The sequence below is a fragment of the Marmota monax genome, unplaced genomic scaffold, assembly GCF_021218885.2.
Source record: "Marmota monax isolate L192 unplaced genomic scaffold, Marmota_monax_Labrador192_F-V1.1 WCK01_AAM20220418_F8-fsc00068, whole genome shotgun sequence".
Classification (NCBI taxonomy): Eukaryota; Metazoa; Chordata; class Mammalia; order Rodentia; family Sciuridae; genus Marmota; species Marmota monax.
The window spans coordinates 6,873,090-6,896,733 of record NW_026692352.1 but is presented as its reverse complement, the minus strand read 5'-3'; the positions used below and the strand labels follow the sequence as shown (position 1 = coordinate 6,896,733).

The 23,644-nt window shown below is 48.3% G+C and overlaps 2 long non-coding RNA genes across 15 annotated transcripts in view; one reads left to right on the top strand and one right to left on the bottom strand.

The window, feature by feature from the left end:
* Nucleotides 1-1,782: 1,782 nt before the first annotated feature.
* On the bottom strand, nt 1,783-5,661 carry LOC124091073 (uncharacterized). Its single transcript, XR_006851296.2, has 4 exons — nt 4,560-5,661; nt 4,374-4,481; nt 2,829-4,197; nt 1,783-2,716 (listed from the first exon to the last, which is right to left on the bottom strand). It is a non-coding gene; the product is annotated as an uncharacterized LOC124091073 (long non-coding RNA).
* Nucleotides 5,662-5,923: 262 nt separating this feature from the next.
* Nucleotides 5,924-23,644, top strand: part of LOC124091072 (uncharacterized) — a 31,589-nt gene continuing 13,868 nt past the window's right edge. For 6 of the 14 annotated variants that reach the window (XR_009226593.1, XR_009226605.1, XR_009226600.1 and 3 more), the window contains exons 1-3: nt 13,050-13,534; nt 14,479-14,687; nt 16,585-16,804. This is a non-coding gene — a long non-coding RNA (uncharacterized LOC124091072). The other 8 variants (XR_009226602.1, XR_009226604.1, XR_009226596.1 and 5 more) reach the window with 8 other exon arrangements.

Genomic DNA, 23,644 nt, shown 5'->3' with positions numbered 1-23,644 from the left:
GGCCTGGGGAGCCTCTCAAAGGAGCCATTGCTGAATTAGAGGTAAGAGTTAGGGGGACAGCAGTCCAGGGAGAGAAGCACTTATAGGAAGGCTCACTCACGAAGGAGTGAGAGATCATGCTGGGGCTTCCTGGGGCCATTGGGCAGTGAGTGTCTCCTGGAATTTGATGCTGGAGGGCGTGGCCAATGAGTACAGGGACTGGGAAGGTGGGTGCTGGCTGGGGGTGATGGAACACAGCTCGAGACGTGCAAATCCAGGCTGTGTTGCTCCTAGTCCTCAGACGTTTCCCCTCAGGTGAGGGCTGGGGCTGCCAGGTGCTGCCAGCTATTTACCAAGTAGATGCAGATGTTTTTCCGTGATTGCTCCCACTCTGCCAGGTAAGCACATGCCCTCTGAGTTAGTGTCTCTGTTTCTGCCTTCCTGTCTGTCACTCACCTAGCGTGGGGGCCAGGCTGGGCCCAGCTAGGCTGGCTGTGGGATATTGGAGCAGCCACTGCCCCCTTTCTGAGCCCATTGCCTCCTCAGACTGGTGGTCATCCGGGCCTCACAGACCTCTCCTTCCAGAGCTAGTATTTTGGCAGATGAAGCAGAGGCAGGACAGTAGGTGGTGACATTTTTAGCCAGAAGACACTGCCCAGTTGGCCCAGGAAGGATTCATCCCACCTTGCTAGGGCTGGGTTAGGCTCTGGTCCTATTCCGCTAGCCAGATACACTTCAGCTCAGGAGGCCCTGGGGGAATCCTGAAGCCATGAGCTTCTGGCTCATCATAGACCCACCTGGTGGCCTCACCAAGTTTTTGCCTCTCCTAGGCCTCGTTTTTTCTGTTTTTGAAAAATGGTTATAAGTGCACCAGTCCCTTCTCTGCAGAGGCAGGAGGCCTGCTCCTCACCCTAGATTTGGCACTGTCCACCTTGGGCGGTCCGTTCCCTTTTCAGGTCTCAGTCTCCCCTTCTATGTGTGGAGAATGTTGCACTTGAGGGCCTCTAAGTCGCTTCCAATTTAGACATTCTTCTGAGCCTCATTGATTTGACAGATCCAAATAATTCTTGGCAATCACATCACTGCTCAAATTATCCTGGAATGTCTCCAAGGAATTGCCCATTTCCTACAGCTTCCTTCTACCTCCCGAGAATTCTAGTATAAAGGGCTCCCTCACACTATGCCTTTCTTCTTGCATGATCCAGCCACGGGGCCAGTTCTGCCTGCACAGCCTCCATGCATTTCAATAGACCCTAGGCATGGGCAGCCTGGCCTGGCCTTATGCTGAGCTCCAGGGATGAGGAGGACTCAGCCTTGTCCTGTGAGGACTGGAGAGCCATGGACAAATCCACTAGCTCTATCTGACCCCAGACTCAATAATAATCCCATCTGCCATATGGCCCCTTTTGGGCTCCAGACCCTCTTTCCTCATCAGATACCCTCAGTGTCTGTCTCATTGGGTCCTCATGACAATCCTGCCGAAAATAATTAGAATCCCATTTTGTAGATGAGAAGACTAAGGCCCAGAGCAATCATAGATCTCCCCAAACTTCACATGGTTAGTACATTTGAGGCTTGATTAAAACCAGTCTAAGCCGGGTGTGGTGGCATGTGCCTGTAATCACAGTTACTCAGGCCTGGATCCCAGAGTCCAGGCTACCCCTAGCTGCTCCCCTCCCACCCCAACACACGGAGTGACTGTGGCTGGGCCTCTTCCACTTTGGGACTCTGTGTTCTCTATTTGCAGACAAGAGGAGGGAACAAAATCCCCAAGCAATGCACAGCAACCACAGTAGCCATAGATAAATCAAACACCATGTTGTTGAGATCTAGAAGGGTACACAGGGATCTGAATGTCCTCTTTCCCCCCTCCCAAGTGCCCTCCCAGGTCTCATGGTTGCTCCAGCCGGGCCCACCCAACATCTCAGTGGAAAGTCTGTTCACTTAGGAAAGGAGTTCCGCAGACAGTGATGGGGTGGGAGGGACTCAGAAGGGATGAGATCAGTGTGGCCAGCTGCCCACTAATATGGTAAATGAGAGCATCCCTGGATTAGCTAGCCCCATCACTAACCAGATGAGTGACCTTGGGCAGAGCTCTTAGCCTTCCTGAACCTCAATTTCCATATCTATAAAATAGTGATACTTGCAGTACCAACTTGGGGGAGTTACTAATATTGAAGATAAAATAAAGATTATAGGGAGGCCTGCCGTCAAACTCATGGCCTTGAGCCTTGCATGTGGTCAGCATCCTGAAAGCAAGACCCTGATGACTGGGTGATGATGATGATGGTAGTGATGAGGGGGAGAAGGATGACAACCACCGTCAGGATGAGCAATACGAGACACCGTGCAGCCTCCCCCAGACAGGCTGGGTACTCTCGTGCTTCCAAATCTCACTTGAAGTTTCTTCTCCTTGGCAGCTGCTGCCCAAGACATCCCACTCCAGCACAAAATGAATCCAAGTCACCGAGTAGCCAGGCCCTGTGCATCTGAGCCAAGATGAAGCTGGGGGTCTGTCCATAAGGGCAGATCAGCACCCAGCAGCTATGCCCAGGGCTCAGGAAGCATCAGCTTTGGAGGAATGAATAGAAGGTTTCCCAGGGGAGGCAGAGCTTAGCAGGAGTAGGAATTGGCTGGGAGAATAGGATTTCTCTTTTCCATTTCGAGGCATTCCAGGCAGATGAAATAACATGTGCAAAAGCAAAGAGGTGTGAAATAGCATGTTGAGCCTGGGAAACTGCAAGAAGCACAATATGGTTAGAACATTGGGAGCAAGTGGAGGGAAGGGAGAAATGAAAGTGGAACGAAGAGGACATTTGGGGCAGATCACAAAGACCCTCTGTACTCACCAGACATTCACGATTTATCTTGGAGGCAATGGGGAGTTGTTCTTCACATCATGCAATGAACATTCCAGAAGGTCTACTTCCCTGCATCAACCATCATTGATGGATGTCAATGATGGGTGATGGTGATGTTTCATTGGGGGTTCAATGAGAAAGCCCTTGCTTTTGGAAAGTGGTTCTGCCCACAGTATGAGAATAAAATGGAAGGATACATTGGTGCCCAAGGGTCAGCGTGGAGGTGGTTGTTACAACTTAGCAGAGAAATGATGAGGGAATGAGGCAGGTAGGGCCAGGAAGGAGGGATGGGTCTGTGAACTTAGAGGAAAAACAGAACTGCTGAACAGGGGAGAGACTGGGTATGAAAGAGTCTTGGGAGACTGAAGGCTCCTTCCTGGAGCAACTGGGCAGAGGCGGAGCCAATTCCTTTGACAAACAGCTCAATTTGATAGTGGTGAGCAAGACATCCATGTGGAAGGTCCTGGAAACAGGGCGAATATCCATATTCAGGAGGTAGATCTGAGCTGGAGGTGCGAATGTGGAGGTCAGGGCACTTTGCAGTTTACAGAGCATTTTGTTCTTACCCATTTAGTTCAATTTGGGCCCCAGGATGGTGTAGTCCCCTACTGGACTAGATGTTAACCTTTTGTGAATCCTGCTGGGCTAGGGGCCCTCAGGGGATAGCAGCTACTCACCAAGAAGTAAGTGAAAATCTTTGCATGCCTGCTGACTATTGCCCCAGCTGCTTCCTCTGTAATCCCCACAAGAACCTGCTAGGCAGATATTGTAATCCCTTTTCAAAAGAGGAAATGAGGGCTCAGTGAAGTATCTGACTTACCAGCAGAGCTGGAGTTGAACCCAGGACCCAATCCATGCCCATGTTTTCTAAAGTGGGAATCGAAACCCAGAATTCTTGACTCTTTAATCAGAAACCTTTCCTCTTATTCATATAGCCACTTCCTGTAGTGAATTCCAGAACTTCTGATTTTGAGCCAATTTTTCCTTCCAAGAAATTGTGTTGAGAATGACCAGGCCCGTGGTGCTGTAGGGTGGAGTGGGATGAACCTACTGGGAATTTCCAGGCTTGGGGATCCCCCACTCCTGGTGAGGAGAATTATGGGAAGCTTCTGAGTAGCAGTGGCCTCTTAGGGGATGACACCTCCAGCATTAGGAGGCCTGGGGACCAGCTGTGCCTGCCTGGGCTTGGGCCCACCACCTCCGGCCTGTTCCCTTCAGGGGAACAGACTCCCTTCAAAGCAGCCGGCATCTTCTCACCAAAAATGTTCCCCCAGAGCCGAGCTATTCATTCACTTAACATTAAACAACTGTAGCAGTCTCCCTTCTCCGTGGTTTTGTGTTCCATGGTCTCAGTTACCTGTGTAGGTTCACAAATATTAAGTAGAAAGTTTCAGAAAGAGACAATTTATACGTTTTTAAATTTTGTGCTGAGAGCATGGTGAAATCTTGCACTATTCTCTGTCCCACCCAGATTGTGAATCATGCTTTGGCTCAGCATAGCCACCCTGTGTAAGCTGCCTGCTCGTCACTTACTAGCCATCTTGGTTATTAGATCAACCGTGGAGGTTTCACAATGCTTGTGTCTAGGTTTGGTACTATCGGCAGTTTCAGACATCCCATGGGGGTCTCGGCGTGTATCCTCTGTTAGATAAGGGACAGGGGAGCTACTATATTTGGAGTGCTTCCCATGTGCCCTGTGCCGCCTGTGTCCAGACTCACCTGGGTTCAGTTTCTCCTGGGTCCAGGCTGGTGGAAGAGTTAGATGCTAAATAGATAACGAGAGTCCAGTGAGGAAGAAGCGGGCAGGGGCAGGGGCATTGTGTTCTTCCCTGTATGACTCCTGAGTGGGCCCCCTGTGAGAGCAGGAAGATGCTGCGGGGCCATGAGATGGACGGATAAAGGAAGGAAAGGCAGAGGAGGACAAAAGGAAGGGAACCCTACAGGGGGAATTAGGGGTGGGATAACATTTCTATCCTTGGAGAGCTAGGTGTGACAGCTGCCCATCTAGGCAGGAGGCTGGACTCAGAGACGTCAGGGCCTTCCCAGATCTGGAATATTCTGCTCCACTGTGGCTCCAGGTAGCATCCAGCTGCCAAAAGAACATTCTGGCATTTGCTCATCTGTGACCCAGAACACACAGAAATGATTTTCCTGTTGACTCCTGCTCAGGTTCTGGGACAGTGCTGGCAGGGGAGAGTGGAGAAGGAGCGGCCTATCAGCAGGGCCCTGGCCTCCTGCCCCAGGGCCCAGGGGAAGCCTTGGGCATGACCGACAGTGTTGCTCTGTGCCAGGTTTTTAAAAACATGTGGTTTTGTTTTTTTTTTAACTTTTAAAACTTCTCTGAGAAGATGATTTCAAAACCAGCTCCTTATTCTCTCTTCTCTTGGTCACTGTTTTTGTGCCTCCTGGGCTGTGACCATCAGAAAAAGAGAGCCCCACCCCCACCCCGCCGCAACCCGCAACCCGTGGCAGCCAATAAAGAAATGACTATATGAGGAGGGGATGGAGAGGGGACCTAGGATTATTGAGCATCTGCTTGTGCCAGGTCTTACACGGGCTGCTTGGCCCATCATTTCTCTTGCTTTGGATGAGGAGACTTAGAGACAAAGTAGTATGTCCAAGAGCACTTAGTTAATGATGGTCATGGTAATGAAAAAGATAATGAGGTGAGACCGTGACTTGAAAACTGGCGATTCCTTATGGGTTAACCTACTGCACGTTCAGGCCTACTGTATGCCGGGCACAATGAAGATGTTCTCTCTTCATTCTCACAAGAACCTTGCAAGGAGGGAGTTATTTTAATTTCCAAGTTATTTTAATTGGGGCTGGGGATGTGGCTCAAGCGGTAGCGCGCTCGCCTGGCATGCGTGCGGCCCGGGTTCGATCCTCAGCACCACATACAAAGATGTTGTGTCCGCCAAATACTAAAAAATAAATATTAAAAAATTCTCTCTCTCTCACTCTCTCTTTAAAAAAAAAAAAAAAAAAAAAAAAAAGTTATTTTAATTGAGGCTAAGAGAGATTGGTGACTTGCCAAAGACGCCCAGCAAGTCAGGAGGGGGCCGCACCTTGAACTCAAGTCAGTTTCCAAAGTGCCCCAGTTCCCTGGCCTCAAGCCACGGTTTGTGCTGACTCAGGAGGTGGAAAGACACTGGCCTGGTGGTTGGGAAAGCCAGGCTGGAACAAGCTGTGCTCTCAAGCTCTGGGTGGCTTTGGGCAGGTCACTGTCTTCTCTGGACCCCACTGTCTATGCTGTGAAGTGAGAACTTGAACTCAACCACCTTCCTGCTGTGACCACCTCTGGATATGTGGTATGAACAAGCAAGACTGGGTCTACTTCTGCCCCGTCCATGCTTCCAGAGCCTGGGATGGCCCTTGGCTCAGAGGCTGCAGTGAACCGCCACTGACCATCGGGGGAGTGGGTATGTGCAGCTGCACGGGGGAATTCGGCAGCATGAGGGCACCCAGCAAGTGGGTAGGACGACCAGGCTGCCCTTGGTGACACCATGAGTCCTCCCTTCCTGGGCTCAGGCCTCTAAAGGGAGGTCTCACTGGGAGCTCCTGACCTGGAATGCCTCCACAGAAAGGCCTGTGACCTCTTGGCCTTTATTTCCTGGCCTTCTGAAAGGTCAGACTTGGAAGCTTACTAGGGGGCTGAGCAGTGTAGTCTGTTAGGGTCACTTTTGTCAGAGAGTGATCAGCCATGTTCCCCACATTTCCACTCTAGGATGAGAAGACCAAATCATGGGGACCCCCAGCAGGAGACAGCTAGAACTCTCTATCTGCCCACCCTGGGTAACCACCCACCGCAGCAATGCTTGTGGGGGGACAAGGCAGAGATATTTTACACCATGACCTGGATTGATCTCCTTGTTCACGCACTTCAGGTGGCTCATGGGGGATACACCATGGGCCTTCCTTTTACCATCTGGTCAGCCAGCCACAGAAGCAATAGCAACCATTTATTGAGCACTTACCGTGTGCCAAGCAAGATGCTCAGCTCTGCATTTATTATCACAACAGCCCTGGAAGTTACTATTTTAATTCCCATTTTAGAGTTGAGAAAACGAAATCTTGGAGACATTACTAAACTTGTCCAAGTTCATACATCTAATTGTGGTGGAGCTAGGATGCAAATCCAGGCTACAAAACTTGGGTTCTTAACCACTGCACTAGACCTGCTTCTTCCAACCATTCACCCAGTTATCCGGTTACCCATCTGCAGAAGATAGGATCCACGCTTAAATTAGGATAGTTAAAAATGAGCTTTATATGGGATCATTTAAAACAAGATGAGGAGGCAGGTGGTGTGCAAGGAAACCACACAGGATCCTTCCAGTGCCCTAGAATCAGAAACAGCAGAACCAGTGTCTCCCAGAACCTGAAGGGCTGAAGTGGAGGAAGGAGGCAGAGAGGGCTGCCCAGCAGGAGCCGAGCCTATCATCAAGGGAAGTGGCCAGGCTGAGGCACCACAGAGAGAGAGCACACCCAGGAATAAGTACCATGGCTTTCCTCTTCCCTCCTCCCTCCCTGGCTGCCTCTCTCCTAACTCCTGCTTGGCTCCCCTTTGGGTTCACCCAACCAGAAGCCAAAGGGCACTGGAGCCTGTCAGTGCTGCCCCTTCTGGTCAACTTCTGGACACAGGGTAGGGTTGAGGGGAAGGAGAGCAGGTCTGAAGGGCACAGAGGAGGTGTCCTATGCACCATCCGTCTACCCGTTGGCATAGTTGCTGTGTCAAGCTCTGCTATTGGTATGGGGATATTATTTCAGGCAAGACACACGTGGTTTGTTCATTCATTTGTTCATTCATTCACCAAATACTCTTGAAGCCCCCTCTATGAGAAGCTCTGCACTGGGTGATGGGGACTGGGAGGAATACAACTTACCATACTTTTGAATTTTATATGAATTATTGGCTATTCTGAGATGTGCCCTGGAGAGCTGCTTTCTTGCTTAGAAAGTGTGTGTATGGTGGGGGGGTGGGGGTGTCAGATGAGACAGAAATCTTCCAACCAGCAGAAAATCTATTTGCTGAATTTCCTGATCTGACCAATTAGTCTTAAGATTATATTTGGCTTTTAGGGGATGGAAGCTGTAGTCCTGGGGATGCACGACTACAGTGACTTGGTCTCATTAACATCCTGATGAGGAAACAAGGCCCCATGGAGCAAGTCACAGTCCTGCATTCCAAGAGCTGCTAAGATACAAGAGGGGGTGGCTGGTGAGAGCCCATTTATCAAAGGTCTGGCCCTTGCAGGAGCTATGCCTCCCTCTGGGCCCTGCCTCCCCAACTGCATGGAGGTGCCGGAACTGACCCCTGCTCTGAGGTTCAGTGAGTCTTGGAGGAGGCTTCAGCTGGGTCTCCTGTCCTTTACCCTGTGCCATCCCCAGAGCCGGAGCCATGCCCTGCATGAACGCCTCTGTGCTTCTGATTTCCTTGAGACCTTCAGGCCGCTTCCTCGCTTCCCTGCACTCAATTACAACCCACTCCCCTTGGCCCTGATTTAATTACTGCAGCGGGTGCCCATCTGAGCTCATTACCACCTGGCTGCTCAGACTGCTGTGAGGTTAATGGTGCTGCCAGCGCTGATCTGAGGGGTCCATGCAGGGTGGGGGCAGCTGAGAGCCTACCTGGATATGTGAGGGGTCTGCCTCTACAATCCCCCCATCCCCAGGACACCAGGAGCCCTTGATGCTCACACAGTGATGTGCTCTCAGCCCTCGGGCCTGGCAGGGATGGGTTCGATCTGCCTCCTCCGTCTCCAGCCATTTTTGTTGGCTTAGTCGGTCGGTAGACTTTCAAAGTAATTTCTTGCAAGGCTTTTTCTATCTGTATATTTGTATTTCAGTTTTTGTGATCTGCGTGGGCCTCTAAAGTTCAAAGCCCAGGCCCCTCCTGCCTAGATCTAAGAGTGGGTCTGAGCAGATGGAAATATGGGCCTTCAACAGATGCCATCAAGGAGATGCTGGTGACTGAGCTGCCAGTGGGAATGGGGGCAGCAGGGGCTGCCGTTATGGGTCATGTGCCCTGCACCTCTGTACCTCTGTCTGCCTCCAGAACTTAGACGCCCTCCAGGTAAAAGGGCTGGGAAAGCCCCTAAATTGTCTGCAAAAGCCCTGAGCTGACCAGAGTCTATCCAGCAGCAGCAGAAGGAAGCTAAGCATTAAGGTCACAATTCTGTGCCCAAAGCGTGGCTTTGTGATATCATCCAGCCCTCTCTCCACCCAGGCTGGGTGGCCATCTCGGTGGTTAGCTCCTGCCATTCTGCTGCAATGGAAGCAAAGCCCCCTCCTGCTGGAAGTGTCACTTCATTTTGGGAATGGGGCTGAGAACAGAGGATAGAGTGGGTGGCCAACATGAGGACTCCAAAACTCTAAGCAATGGTTAGACGATCACAGGCTTTGGAGCTGGTCTCTGCAGCCTCCAGGCTGAGGTTATCTCAGACTTCTTTGAGTCTCAGTTTTCCTATCTGTAAAATGGGGATCACGACACACCCTACTTTCGTTATCAAGTTGCCGTGAGAATGAAATGAGCTGTGGCATGGGAAGCATTGGCACAGGGCCTGGCTCTCTACTCATCGCAGCTACCTTCTTCTTGGGGTGAGGGCTCCTTGGTATAAGGTTACCATGCCCCAGGAGAGTGAAGGTCAGACTGTCCCTGAAGAGGAGAGGACTTAGATGCTGGGTTTCTGTTCTCGCGAGGTAAACTGGGCTAACTGGGCTGCGCAAAATAACCACACAACAGACACAAGTACCTTTTTCTTTGGGGTCGCTGTGACGGCTCCTCTGACCTTAAGGGTCCGCAGGAAGAGAGAGCAGAGCACATGCTGACCCCTTTTATTGAGGAGAAGCTATTCAAATGAGGCAAGGGGTCAGGTTTCAGGGGGTTGAGTCTATCTTCATGATATTCACTGTCAGCTGGTTGACTGACACCAGGATAGGCCACACCCAAGGGCACAGTAAGAGGAGGGGACACACACAAGGCGCTTCCATGCCCTAAACAGGGCAAGGGGTTATATTACAAAGGAACGGGTGAGTGTAGCCCCACCCATGGGGCTGTAGCAAGACACACCAACCCTCGAACCCAAGAAAGGTGGGGAAAGCTCTGCCACATTTCTGAGACTGAGCGCCTCAGCACCCAGCCGGGGAGTGTGACTCAGTCACGTGCAAGGTTGGTCTCCCACACTTGGACACTGACCAAAGCTGTTTTGCATTAGAAACTATGCATGGGGAGTTCTTTGTTCTCATTCTTGTCCACGAAGCAATTCCCATTTCCATGCCCTCTGATACCTTTTAAATCCAGATCGACCATGGACGAGGTGAGAGAGTGGCTGGCCCTTTAACCTTGAATCCACCTTTGGTTGAATCTGCAGATGCAGAATCCGTGGCTATGAGGGGAGTGTGACAGTGTACATATGGCAGCATTTCAGGCGTAGTGGCTCCTTAGAGAGCACTTTTCTTATGAGGATCGCTACTCAGATGTCTACATGTGCCTTGTCGGTCACCTAGAATTCAGATGGGCAGTGGGCACCCAATCAGGAAGAGTGCCCTGTAAGGAATTAAATTATATTTTCTTTAATGAGAGAAAAAATGGGCAGAAAATGATCTTGGAGTCCCTGAGTGTGACCTTCCTTACAATGTTGCTTAAGAAAGGTCCCCACCGCATAGGAGAGCAATGGTCCCTGAGGAAGGGGACAGTGGGCCAGGGTTCTCTAGAAGGCAGGCAAGCCCTGGAAGCTAGCTGCCTCCTGGGTTGCCTGGGAACGAAGCTAAGAAAGGGGACAGCTAACTGCTCCTGCACCGGGGCTCGGGCTGCTGGGGTGCGAGGGGCTGAAAGGGAGAAGCCCGATGTGGAGGCTTCCTGTTCTTCTCAACTCCTGAGAAACACAACCGCCCTTTGAAAGGCCTGGGAGAAAGCATGGCGAAAAGCCATCCCCGGGTGGGGACAGCCGTGTGGTCAGAGAAAAGGGGTATTAATTAGAGTGTAATTAGAGTGTTTTGAGGGTTGAAAAGAAGAGCTGCCTGATCCCTGAGCTAATCAAGAGGAGAAAAAGGGACAGGAATCTTATCGGCGAGATGATGACAGTGCCAATCTTACCCCATAGGATGACCCAACCCATGGCTACAGGCCAAGCAGGCTGAGCTGCATCCTTATCTGAGTTCAGCTTGCAGTTGGTGGGACAACTCCTAGGGGACCATGGTGGCCTGGCAGAGGGCCCTGCCCTGTGTCAGTTTGTGGGATCAAGTTTCCATTCAGGGCTATCGTGCAACATGGAAGGGTGGTGGTGGCAGGGGCTGCTGGGACATGGGCTGGCTTACGGCTAGGGAAGGTAGACTAAACCCTGCCTCTACTTTGTGAGGGACAATTCAGGGGGTCTCTTTCAAAAATTGCAGAAAAAATCTGAGCAAATTTTAACTTAGAAGAAACATCTCCTAAAGGAGATGTTTGCTGTATTTGACCACATGCCAATTAGGAACTTTTTTTGAATAAGAGACAGAGGAAGGTTAAGACTCAAATGACAAATAAAGAGAAATATTTGCTACATATATAAGAGGGGATCAATGTCTAGAAAATAGAAAGAACTTTAAAAATTAAAAATTAAAAAAAGATAAACCAATAAAAACTGGGCTAAGGGTTTGATTAGGAAATTCACAATAGAAATAAAAAGGATTTAAGGTTGCAAAGATGACCTCCTTGCTGGTCATCAGGGAAATAAAAGTCTAAAAAATGAATTGAGGCTGGGTACTCAAAAAAAAGTTTGTTCAACTCATAGTTCTGGAGGTTTAAGGGTATGGTGCCAGCATGAGCTCCGCTACCTCATGGTCAACTGCACAACAAGGGAGTTTGTGCAGGAGGAAGTAATCACAGTGCCAGACAGGAAGTCAAAGAAAGGGGAGGGGCCCGGGCTTGCTCCTTTTTTAATCAACTCTCTCACAACCCTCTCATGAGAACTAACTCAGGAATCCCAGAAGAACTATTATAATTCCTTCCAAATGCAGAACTCAAAGATCTAAAGACCTCCCACCAGGCCCCACCTCTTAAAGGTCCACACCATCTCCTAATATCATCACACTAGGGACCAAGCCCCCTGGGGGATAAACCACATCCAAACCATTGTAATATTCAAGTTGATAAGAGTTGATGGCCTGGTGAGTTGCTGTAGCCCCCTGACAGATCCTATCAGAATTTAAAATACACTTTGTATATAACCCAGCAATTGACCTCATGGTATCCACCCCAAAGAAACACCTTCAAATGAGCATGAAGAGTAAAGCACAAAGATGTTTATGGCAGCATTGTTTATAATACTGAAACATGGGGGGAGATCTATAAGAATGGGGATGGTTAAAAACCCTGGTATGTCATTCATGTTATGGAATCCTTTGCAGCACAGAGCCACGCAGCCCTATAAACTTGCACTTATACTGTGGCCTGAGAGAGGGAGGCAAGAGCATTTGCTTAGCTGGGATGTCTTGTGTTCCAAGTGACCTACAGGCTGAATTGAGAGGCTGTGGGGAGGCCCCTGGGCAGTGGTTAGATGAAGAAGAGGGTAGAGACTGTGGTTCTGCAGGTTCCCAGAGCCCAGGTGTAATCTGGTCAGGTGGAATCACCACTGGAGGCAAGGCCTGGGATAAAAGAAGACCCCAGTTTGCTAGCTGGAGACCCCATCTGAGGAGCCCAGCAATCAGGCAGGTAGAGGATTAACCTAGAGAGTCAGGTGGCGTCCTGATTCTGCCTCTTCAGGGCAATCATCTTCCTGCCTGGTTGCTCACATTAATCCCCCCACCCCCCGCCAATACCCCCATTCACACTCCTGACATTTTCCAACACCTCCACATGGTATGTGAAAGATACCTGAGGGAGGAAGCATTTTCATACAAGGCAGACTGAATATCACCTGGATTGTTTAAATGATCAGATCAGACTGAACTTCAAGCCAAATAGGATGACATTATGTACTTTTTTTCCTGTTGACCAAGGGAGGGAGGAGTTTAGGAGGAAAGTCAGATTTATAACAAACAAAGTTTATTATAGCCTCCTTGTGCACTGGAGAGCACAGGGAGCTGAGTTTTGTGGCCCCAATGCGAAGCACTTGGTTTTTCAGTTTCCTCTGCCTGGAATGATATCTCCTCCCCTCTCTTCCTGGTTGGTTTCAGCTCATCTTTCAATTTGGCCCTGGTATCCCCTTCAGGCCCTGTCGGTGAGTCCCCTGAGCTTTCCTTTACCACTGTGGCATCTCTTGTGATGCCTCCGCATCAGACTGTGTGTGGAGACCACCTCATGTCCCTCTATGTCCCCCCAGTCTCTAGCACAGTACTAGGTACATGGAGGTGCTGTTAATGATTGAACAGGTGACTGTGTAGGTGAATGAATGAGGGAGGTGTTTTGATAGGATCTTGGGCACACCTTTCCCCTCCCTAGGCCTTTGTTTTTTATCTTTAAAGAGGCGGAGCTGGGGGAGCTGTCCTTCTCTGGGAACTCCACCCAGCCTGGTCCTTGTCCTACTGAGGCTGGCTGCCGCACTTTCCCCCTGTGGAGAAGCTCCCGACCTGAGAAACCAGTCTGCTGCAGCCTCCCTGCTCTGCGCACTCAGCCTCTGTCAAATCCTGCTGCTTCCTCTGGTAGACGTGGCTCCTGTCTGGCTTCCTCCCCACACCCTCATTCTCGAGGGACCCTGACAGCTTCCACATGGGTGCGGTCACTACTCCTTCCCGAGTCCAGCAGGCAGGCAGCCCAGCGCCAGCAGAGGAGCTGCCCAGGGCCTCTCCCTGCCCCTGGGGGAGATCCCTTTCCCCCTCTCAGATCCCCCTGTCGTCCTCCTGCCCTCTACTTTCCTTTCTCTTCTCTCTCGGTCTCTGTGCCTCTGGCTTGGTCCTCTTTTTTCTCTCCCTTCTACTGGCTGTCTGTTTCCTTCTCTGTCCCACTCTCCTCCTCTTTACTTTTCTGTGTCCTTCTCTCCTCTTCCTTCTCTCCAGACTAGTAGTAGCAGCCCCTCCCACTCCACAGGCCTTCCCTCCCCAGCCTGGCTGAGGGCTGCTCTGTTTCTCTGAAGCCCTTTCCTGGCCCTAACTCGAGCCTGAATCCCCTCTCCTGCCCACCCCACCCCACCCTATCCCTGTTGGCGGGTGCTCCAGCCTGGTGGGTGTGCTGGGACCGAAACATCAAGCATTGCCATGCTGAGGGGGAGGAAAAAAATGGCAGTGACCCCTGGTCGAGGCCATCTGGGCCTTTTCTGGCATGGAGACGCCCCACCCCCACCCTGCATGAGTAGCCTGGCCCCTTCCTGTCGCTGATTGCTACAGTTCCTTGGCCAGGGAGCAGCCCCCAGAACAACATTGCACTCCTGGCTCTCCAAGGGGCCTATCTCCCTCAGCTTCCTTCCTCCTGCGTAGCCTGCTGGGGGCTGAGCTACTAGATCTCCAGGTTGCTCAGCTGGGGAATGAGACCCCAGATGGGTGGGGTGTAAAGTCAAGGCAGAGAAAGTGAGAGTGGAAAGTGATACCCAAGGCAGGAATCAAACAAGTGAGATTGAGCCCTAGTGGATCCTGCTTTGCCTTGGGTGGGGGGGAGGGGAATGGCCTTAGGCAAACTACTCAAACTACTTCCCTCTCTGAGTCTCAGCTTTCTTTCCTATAGATCAGGACCTGGGATTCCCTTTCAGTGCACAATTATGAGAATTAAATGTTAAGACATGGATACCTCCCCCTCCTCCTCCCCTCTCCCCCCCCTGCACTGAAGACTCAGGGTAAGTGTTACTTGAGATGAAATTTGAATGCCTGATAAGAAATAAGCCAGGAGCCAGAGACCTGCGTTCAAATCTCATCTGTGTCTTCTGTGGATGGCAGGTGAGGATGCTCAGAGATACTGGGCACACAGCAGACTGAGCAAAGGGACCTGGAGATTACTTTTGCAATAATGGACCTTTATTTTATTTACATGTGATGCTAAGAATCGAACACAGTGCCTCACACATGCTAGGCAATCGCTCTGCCCCTGAGCCACAACCCCAGTGCCGCTTTTGCAGGTTCTTGAGCAAGTGGCCAGGGTGGCTGCTGAGGAGCCAGAGATTTGAGCTCAGGTGTACAATGCACCTTAAAGTGACATGTCAGACAGACCAGCCCTTCCCTGATTCTGACTGCCCTGGAACACATTCCACATGCTACTGCATCTGTGCCTGGGCTCCTGCTGTCCTTGGCACAGATACAGGTGCAGTCACCCTTCTCTGCCTGTTCATATCCTGCCTATGCCCAGCTTGACTGGAATCCTGAGGTCTTGCTGGGTCAAAGACTCATTTATCGACTTGACTTTGGTTAATGAACCTCAGTTTACTTGCTTGCAAATGATGCTGTTCATATCTACCTCTGGGTCTTAATGAACACTTGGTGGGAAACTCCTATGAAAGCATGATTCTGTACATAAATTCTCTCCTTTTCTTGACACCTTTTCTCTCCAATTTAAAAAAAAATGTGTCTTGCTTTCCTCGTTATGTTAGTTGGCATTATTTCCCATAGAATGGGCAGTCCTTGAGGACTGGTTATTTCCATCGCTGGTAACTAGCACAAGACCTAGCCCATCACACTCGCAGAGGGAAGTGGGCCTAGCCATGAGCTTCACAAGATAAATAGTCACATTCTCTGGGCCTCACCATGTGCCTGGCAGTGTGGGGAGAATTCTCTGCATCTGTCAATCACTCAACAAATACTTAGTGTGCATCTCTCATGTGTCAGGTTCTGCCTACTGTGCTTAGGTGACATCAGTGAACAAAAGACATAAATCCTGTCCTTGTGGAGCATGACTTCTAATAGAATGAGCAGATGACAAATAGCAAGCAGCGTGAATGTTGGAAAGTGACAAGTGCTATGGATAAAAATAGAGTAGTTCAGGGGGCAGCACTGGGGAGGGGGTGGGTGACAAGTTAAATCGGGTAGCCAGTGTCGACTCTTTAGAAGAGGACATTCGAGCCAGGGCTCAAAGGGTGTAAGGGAATTCTCCAGAGAGAGTTCTTTGGGGAAAATGTTCTCGGCCAAGGAGCAGCCAGGGCAAAGGCCCTGCCATGGAGCCTTGTTGGGTGGAGCAGGGAACAAAAGAGTCAGGGGAAGAGGTCAGGGTGGTTGTTACTGGGCAGATTCACCAGGGCCTCATAGGCCATCAGAACTTTGGCTTTTGCCCTGAATGACTTTGGAGCCACTGGAGATTTTGAGTAAAGAAGCCACATGGTCTGTTTTTAAAGGACACTCCCCATGGCTGTTTTAGGGGCTCCCACCCCAGCTCTACCTCTTCATAGCTGTATCACTGGGCAAGTTATTTCACTACTCAGCTTCACTTCTCTCTTGAAAGAGTAGATTAATAATATGTGTCTAACAGATCCTTGGCAGAAATTCCTGTCTGCTCCTGGGCCTAAGAATAGCAGTCCTTCTGAGCAGTTGGTCTGTTTCACTCATGAAAACTGGCTGTGTTTTGCTGCTTCCTGGCTGCTGGGAGCCCAGAGCCGAGCGAGTGCTGCCCACAGGGAACACAGCCGTCCCTGGGCTGCTTCAACTTGGTTCCCGTGCTCAGTTATTTCGCGCCTATTTTAAAAATTTACCTTAAATGTTATCTCCTTAAATAGCAAATTTTCCCTCAGTTACAAAAGTAATATTTATGAATATAAGATATTTTAGGGGATGTATATGAAAAGGATCATAAATAAAAATATATGTGATTCAAATAAAACCACTTTTAATCTTTTTTTTTTTTTTTTAGTGTTTCTTTTCAATCATGGGTGTGTGCCATATGTGGCTAGAAGATGACTGGGCTATAAACATTTGTTTCGTGTCATGGTGGGACACAGGCAGAAAAGAAGGCACTTATTTGGTTCGAGGCATGAGAGGAAGCAACCCATTTGGAAGATTTAAGAACTGACAAGATTTTAGCCCAGAAGAAGAATATCCTGATGAAGAGAAGAGACAGAATTAGAGGGAAGGTGAGGAACTGTGGGTGCTAATAAGGGGCCCCATCACTCACCTCCCCCAGCTCTGTCCAGGAAGAAGGTGTATGGGGACCAGCCACAAGAAGGCAGAGGGATACTGTGGGGCTCCAAGATCAGGACAGACCCGTTCCTTCCCACTCTGCAGAGCCTGGGTGCAGGGCACTTAAGCTCCTTGTTCCTGCTGAGGTCCTAGCTGGAAGAGCAGGGGTATCTGAGAGAAGCCTAGGCTGATGGGCTGGAGGGAGCCTCCCAGAATGCCTCATAGCCCTGGAGAGGCTTGGGGACAGCACAGGGGTCCTGGGCCCTTGGGAGTGTGGGAAGTAACGGAGAGACTTGAAAAGCTCCCATGCTGGACCCAGGCAGGACCATAGTGTACCTGATGTGCAGCTGTATCAGTTTCTGGAGGCTGCTGTAACAAATCACCACAAACTGGGTGGCTTCAAACAATAGAGTTGTGTTCTCTCACCTTTCTGGAGGCCAGCAGTGGGAAATCTGTCATGGGCTGAAATCAAAGTGTTGGCAGGGCCACAGCACCTCTGGAAGGTCTGCAACAGAATCTTTTCCTTTTCTTTTCCAGCTTCTGGTGGCTTTTGGTCTTCTTAGCACCTTTCTCTGTTCCATCTGTAAATCACCTTCTCGTCTGTCTGAACTTCCTCTGTTTCTTACAAGGGCACATGGAATTGTACTTTGGACTCACCCAGATAATCCATAATAAGCTGCTCCTTGCAAAATCCTTGTCTTAATCACATCTTTTGCCATATAAAGTGATCCCCATCTCTTGCCATAATAGGTAATAGTCTTAGATTCTGGGGATTAGGAAATGAATATGTTTTGGGGGAGGGGTCATCCCCCCCCCCCATGTATACCACAAGAATCTTGCTGTAACCAAGCTCCCTACCTGGAACTGAAGGGCCCATGATTGGGAACAAAGCTTGACCAGACAATGACCAGTGAGGACTGGCAGCCAGGACTCAGACAAAGTAATGGAATGTCTGTCTCAGGGGATCCACCATGAACAGGTGACACTTGACCTACCTGTAGGAACAGAGAAAAGGAGGTGAGGGTAGGGAATTTAGAAATATGACTGAGATTAAGTTTCTACCTCACAGAATGGGGGTTCATTACAGAAATAAAAATTAGAAAAAAAGAAAGAAAAAAGAAAATTAGAAAAATGAAATTACTGTTTTTTTGCATATCTAAATGATCTGCAATTGGAATCTACTACATATACCTATGTACATACTCAAAATGAATTCTCTTCTATAAATACTATTTTATAGACTAGTTTTTCATAATAAGATGCTCTATACATCTTTCCATGTCATTAAATATTCATTATTTTTTCATCATTATTTTTATAACTGCCTTTGATATTCCATTAATCAAATATACAATCCTGAATACACATAATCTTGTATTATCACACAATCTCATGGGTCACCTTAAGTCCTTTTTCCCTCTTTTTTAATGTAATGGGAAATCAATATATTTGTCTTAATCACATCTTTTGCCATATAAAGTGATCCCCATCTTGGGCCATGATAGGTAATAGTCTCAGATTCTGGGGATTAGGAAATGAATATGTTTTGGGGGGAGGGTCATTTTCCTCCCTGTATACCATAAGAGTCTTGCAGTAACTGAGCTCCCTGCCTGGAACTGAAGGTTCTCTTACAAGGTTGTTATGAGGATTAACTATAATTTTGAATATGTAAAATTTGAAATTGAAAATTTATAAATTCAGTTCACATTGAATTTTAATATTTTGATTTGAAACTTGAAATTCATGAAAATCTGAAGTCATACTTGACCACATTTAGTTCTCTATCGTCTCTCATTACAGTAAAGATATTGCCAACTTCGGAAACCTGATGCAACCCTGCCTCCTTGAGCACCCCACCTCCCACATCTGCTCATTGTCAGGTCCTGCCCATTCACTTTTGTCTCTGGGACTGACTATCCTCTCAGTCCCTCTCCTGGTTGAGGCCTTCAGCACCTCTCTGGGCTATTGCTTCAGCCTCCTCCATGGTTGTCTTCCTTTGGGTTTCCCCAAAGCAGATCCAGAGACAGGGGCTTGGCTCATGTAGTTCATTTGGGGGGTGGTGATCCTAGAAGAAAATCAGCTGTGGCTCTGCACTTATTGGGGAGAGAAAGCAATAAAGTGCATGCAGAAAGTGAGCCCAGAGTCACTAGGGATGGAGAGGCCCCTGTAGGTGAGCAGGCTCTGGGAAAGACTTTTCTCTTCAGGGGCAGAGAGGCTTGAAACGGGAAGCTGTCAGCAGTAACCAGCTACTCCCTGCAGCCGGGTGGACTTTGGATCTGTAGAGCAGGATGTCATAGCATCTGTGACCCCAGTCTCTTGCCTCAGTCCTCTGCTCTCTAGCCTGTTTCCTAGACACAGTGACTCAGCAATGCTGTTGTGGACATGAGGGAGCAGGCAGAGGGACAGTGGGACAGACTGGCTCCCACAGTGGAGCTCATTGAGGGTCCATGTCTTGGTTAATAGGCTGCCTCATGTCTGAGAGCACCCTCCAGCTTAGTGGGACTGGACTGGACTGGGGTGGAACAGGCCAAAATCACATGAGCATATCTCAGGACATTGAATTTTACTTGATTCAGTCTAAGTTGGAAAGCCAGAGAGATAGAAGGCCCAGGGAGACCACCTGAGAGTGCACATTGGCCTGGGCAGTCTACCCGCAGATCACTGAGGGTTTACCCTGTGCCTCTTGAGGTATGGAAGCTTCAGAGGTGTACTAAAGCCAGCATGGATGCCAATTAATACCTTCATATTTGTCTGCAGATCTTAGCAGGGAAAAAAAGCCCTTATTGGAATAGTGCCATTATTGGAAAATAAGTGAATAAATGGGACTATCATGGGTATCACAAGATCCACTGAGAGCAGCTGACTGGAGGGTGGTGACTCCCCACGTCCCCGTGACGGCTCACTCACAGGACTCTCAAAGAAGCCAAGGGACTCCATCCCCAGGGTGGCTGGTAACAGGCTTGTGTGACCTTCAGCCAGAGCAGGCCCTTCTGGTTCCTTCAGAGGAACAGGCTTCATTATGTGCTCAGCAGCCATTTCCTGGTTCTTGCTTTGTGTGAGGCCCCTTGCTGGGACCTGGGACACAAACATGGCTTTGGCATGATTTCTGCTGTCTGAGGGTCTTGGCAAATGAGCAGGAGGTTTGGGTAGGCACAAGGGTGGCAGGGAGGGCCTTCCTTATGGAGCACCTGTAGCACATATCAGAACCCTGACAGGTGTAAGATGGTAAAAAAGATTTCCACAGGAACCTGGGGGCTGGGGAGGCTGAGACCTAGAGAGGCACAGTGACACGCCAGAGTCACATAGCTCGTCAAAGGCAGAGCAGGGCTCAACTCTCAAGGCCCAACATATTCCCACTCACTGGGCATGTCTGGAGGACAGGACCAGGCAGCTGGTGGGGACAGGACTCCCCACTCTGAGGGTACCCATGTGGGTTTGTTCCAGGCCTCCCCTCCCTCCCTGTCTCCTCAGCATAAGTGGATGTTGGATATGTCTTTCATTTCTGTATTCTGGGCCTCTCCCCACCTCTCAGGTCTGCTCCCAGGTAGGGCCAGAGCAAGGCTCCAGGCCATGTGGACCTGAGGAAGGGACTTAGGAGACAGCTGGAGGAGCCAAACTCAAGCAAACTTTAGCATATCTGATGTGGTAAAGCCAGGGTCTGAGCTGGAGAGCAGCCTTGTGGCATCTGCATGGTACAAGTGGAATGGGGACAGCCCAAGGCCAGAAGCAGGGCATGAGGCTGAAGAGTATGGCATTTTATGACCTAGCTTTGGATGTCACACAGCTTCGTACTCTCTGTCCCCTGTTGCTCAAGGCAGCCACAAATACCTGCCTAGGCTCAAGGGCAAAGGATAGAAACTGTCTCCTGATGGGAAGTGGCAAGGCTCTAGCAGGGCCTGTGGGGTAAGAGCTATTGTCACAGCTGTCTATGGAAAATATAACTCATCACACCCACTTTACACTTGTATTTTCACTTTCTGGTGGCATCTTTTAAAATTTTTATGGCACTGGAGATTGAACCCAGGAGCGCTTTAACCACTGAACTACATACCCTTTTTATTTTATTTTGAGATGGGGTCTTGCTAAGTCTCTGAGACTGGCCTTGAACTTGCCATCCTCCTGCCTCAGCCTCTGGAGTAGCTAGGATTACAAGTATTTGCCACCACACCCTGCTTCTCTTAGGACATCTTTTTTAAAAAAAATTATTATTTTTTTAATATTTAATTTTTAGTTTTAGGTGGACACAATATCTTTATTTTATTTTTATGTGGTGCTGAGGATCGAACCCAGTGCCTCATGCATGCTAGGCAAGCGCTCCACCACTGAGCCACAACCCCAGCACTTAGGGCATCTTCTGATACACCGAAATTCTAAATGCTATCATAGTCAAATAGATTGCACTTTCCTCTGGTATTTGCATTTTTAAATGTCTTGTTGAAGTTCTTCCATAGCTTAGGTTCATAAAAGAATGTTCCCATATTTTCTCCTAAAATTAACAGAAGCAGTTGGCTATCCCATGTGAAGGCCTTAGTCCATGTGGCACTTATCTTTGTGTTTGGTGTCAGGTGCAGATCACATTTCTTTTTTTTTTTTTTTTCATAAGGAGCAACCAGAAGGGTCAGCACTGTTCAGCAAGCAGTTCTTTGCTCTTCAGTAACGCAGCTGCCTTTTACGACATTCTGATACATGATTTTGGGAGCCTCTATTCTGTTCCTTTGCTCTGATAATACCTTTCTCAACCACCATGCTTTCTTAATTTCTGTGGTTTATAATTCATCTCACTAGCTCATGGGGCAGGCCTCCTTATCTTATTTTTCTTTTGGGGGGACTATCTCAGTTTTTTTGCTCATTGATTAAAAAGAAAAAAGTCTCTGTAGAATTGGCTTGCAAAATTCCCCAAGAGACATTCCGGAATTTGACTGGAAGAATAAGGAATCTATAGATCATTATGTGACACTGGTAAGTAACCATTTTTTATTCATGTATCTAAAATATTTTCCCATTTTAAAGATATTCTTAATGTTTTTTCAATAAAGTTTAAAATTTTTCTCATTTTTAATAAAGCTTACCCATCTGTTTATTAAATTTGTTTTAAGGTATGTTTAAATTTGTTGCTATTATAAACTTACTGAGACAGGTTCTCAGTAAGTTGCTGAAGCTGGCCTCCAACTTGAAATCCTCCTGTGTCAGCCTCCCAAGTTGCTGACACTACAGGTGTGTGCTGCCACATTTAGCAAGAGTGAGATTTTTTTTTTTTAATCTGGAAGAAGACAAGGATTCCTGCTCTAAGGAATTATGGTGAATTCTGTTTTTGGGGAAGGCACTAAGCAATTCATCTTTTTAAAAATTGTGTTTGTGTGAGTGTGTGTGTGTGTGTGTGTGTGTTGAGATAGTCTTGCTAAATTTCCCAGTTGGCCTCAAATTTGGATCTTACCACTATCTGAGGTTGCAGTCATGTGTCACTGCATGGCCTTTTTATGTATTTATTTTATATTCATGTACACCTCTATACTTCATTTTAATTACTCCTTTGTAGATGATGCATTTTATGTAGATAATAATGTCATTTGCAGACTATGAAGTTTGTTTTTTCCTTTTTCATCTTTATGCTTTTTCCTTCTCTTATTTTACTGTGCTGATGGAGGGGGGAGTGTGTGTGTGTGTGTGTGTGTGTGTGTGGTGTGTGTGGTGTGTGTGTGTGTGTGTGTGTGTGTGTGTGTGTTCGTGTGCGTGTGGGGTTGGTGTGGGGGTGGGTGTCCAGAACAGAATTCACCAGAATTCCTTAGAGCAGGAATCCTTGTCTTCTTCCAGATTAAAAAAAAAAAAAATCTCACTCTTGCTAAATGTGGCAGCACACACCTGTAGTGTCAGCAACTTGGGAGGCTGACGCAGGAGAATTTCAAGTTGGAGGCCAGCTTCAGCAACTTACTGAGAACCTGTCTCAAAATTAAGCCAGGTGCAGTGGTGCACACCTGTAATCCCAGTGTCTCCAGAGCCTGAGTGACGCAGGAGGATCATGAGTTCAAAGCCAGCCTCAGCAACAGTGAGGCACTAAGCAACTCATCGAGACCCTATCTCTAAATAAAATACAAAATTGGGCTGGAGATGTATCTTGGTGGTTAAGTGCACCAGGGTTCAATCCCTGGTACCAAAATAAATAAATACATACATAAATAAAATAAAATAAAATAAAATAAATACAATTTAAAAAGGACTAAAGAATGTAGCTCCATGGTATAGCACTTGCCTAACATGTGAGGCCTGAGTTCAATCCCCAGCACCACAAAAACCAAAAGCAAACCAAAAACATGTCACTATCAAATGTGAGTCTTGCTTGTGGGTTTCTTTTCTTTCTCCCTTCCTTCCTTCCTTCCTTCCTTCCTTCCTTCCTTCCTTCCTTCCTTTCTTTCTGAAGTCAAGGAAGTTTTTGTCTCTTCCAAATTTGTTTAGAGTTTTATTTTTTTTTTTAATCACTAATCGACGTGGAACTTTCTTGATTCTTCCCCCCTCCATCTATGAGATGAAATACATCTTTTCTTCTATAGTCTGCTATTGTTGATTATAACAATAAAATTATATAATAAAACTATAGCCTACCTATCGTTAGGATTAGGTTAGGCAGTGAATGACAAAAGACCCAAAATAGTGGCTTTCATACCAGAGGATGTCGGTCTTTCTCACACACGTCTGGAGCAGGCAGTTAGGGGCAGTTTGGCCCTGGTACTCCAGCAAATGTACCATGCCCCAGGGCCCTCCCCTCACAGGCTGCCACTCTCCAGTGAGATGACCTCTTT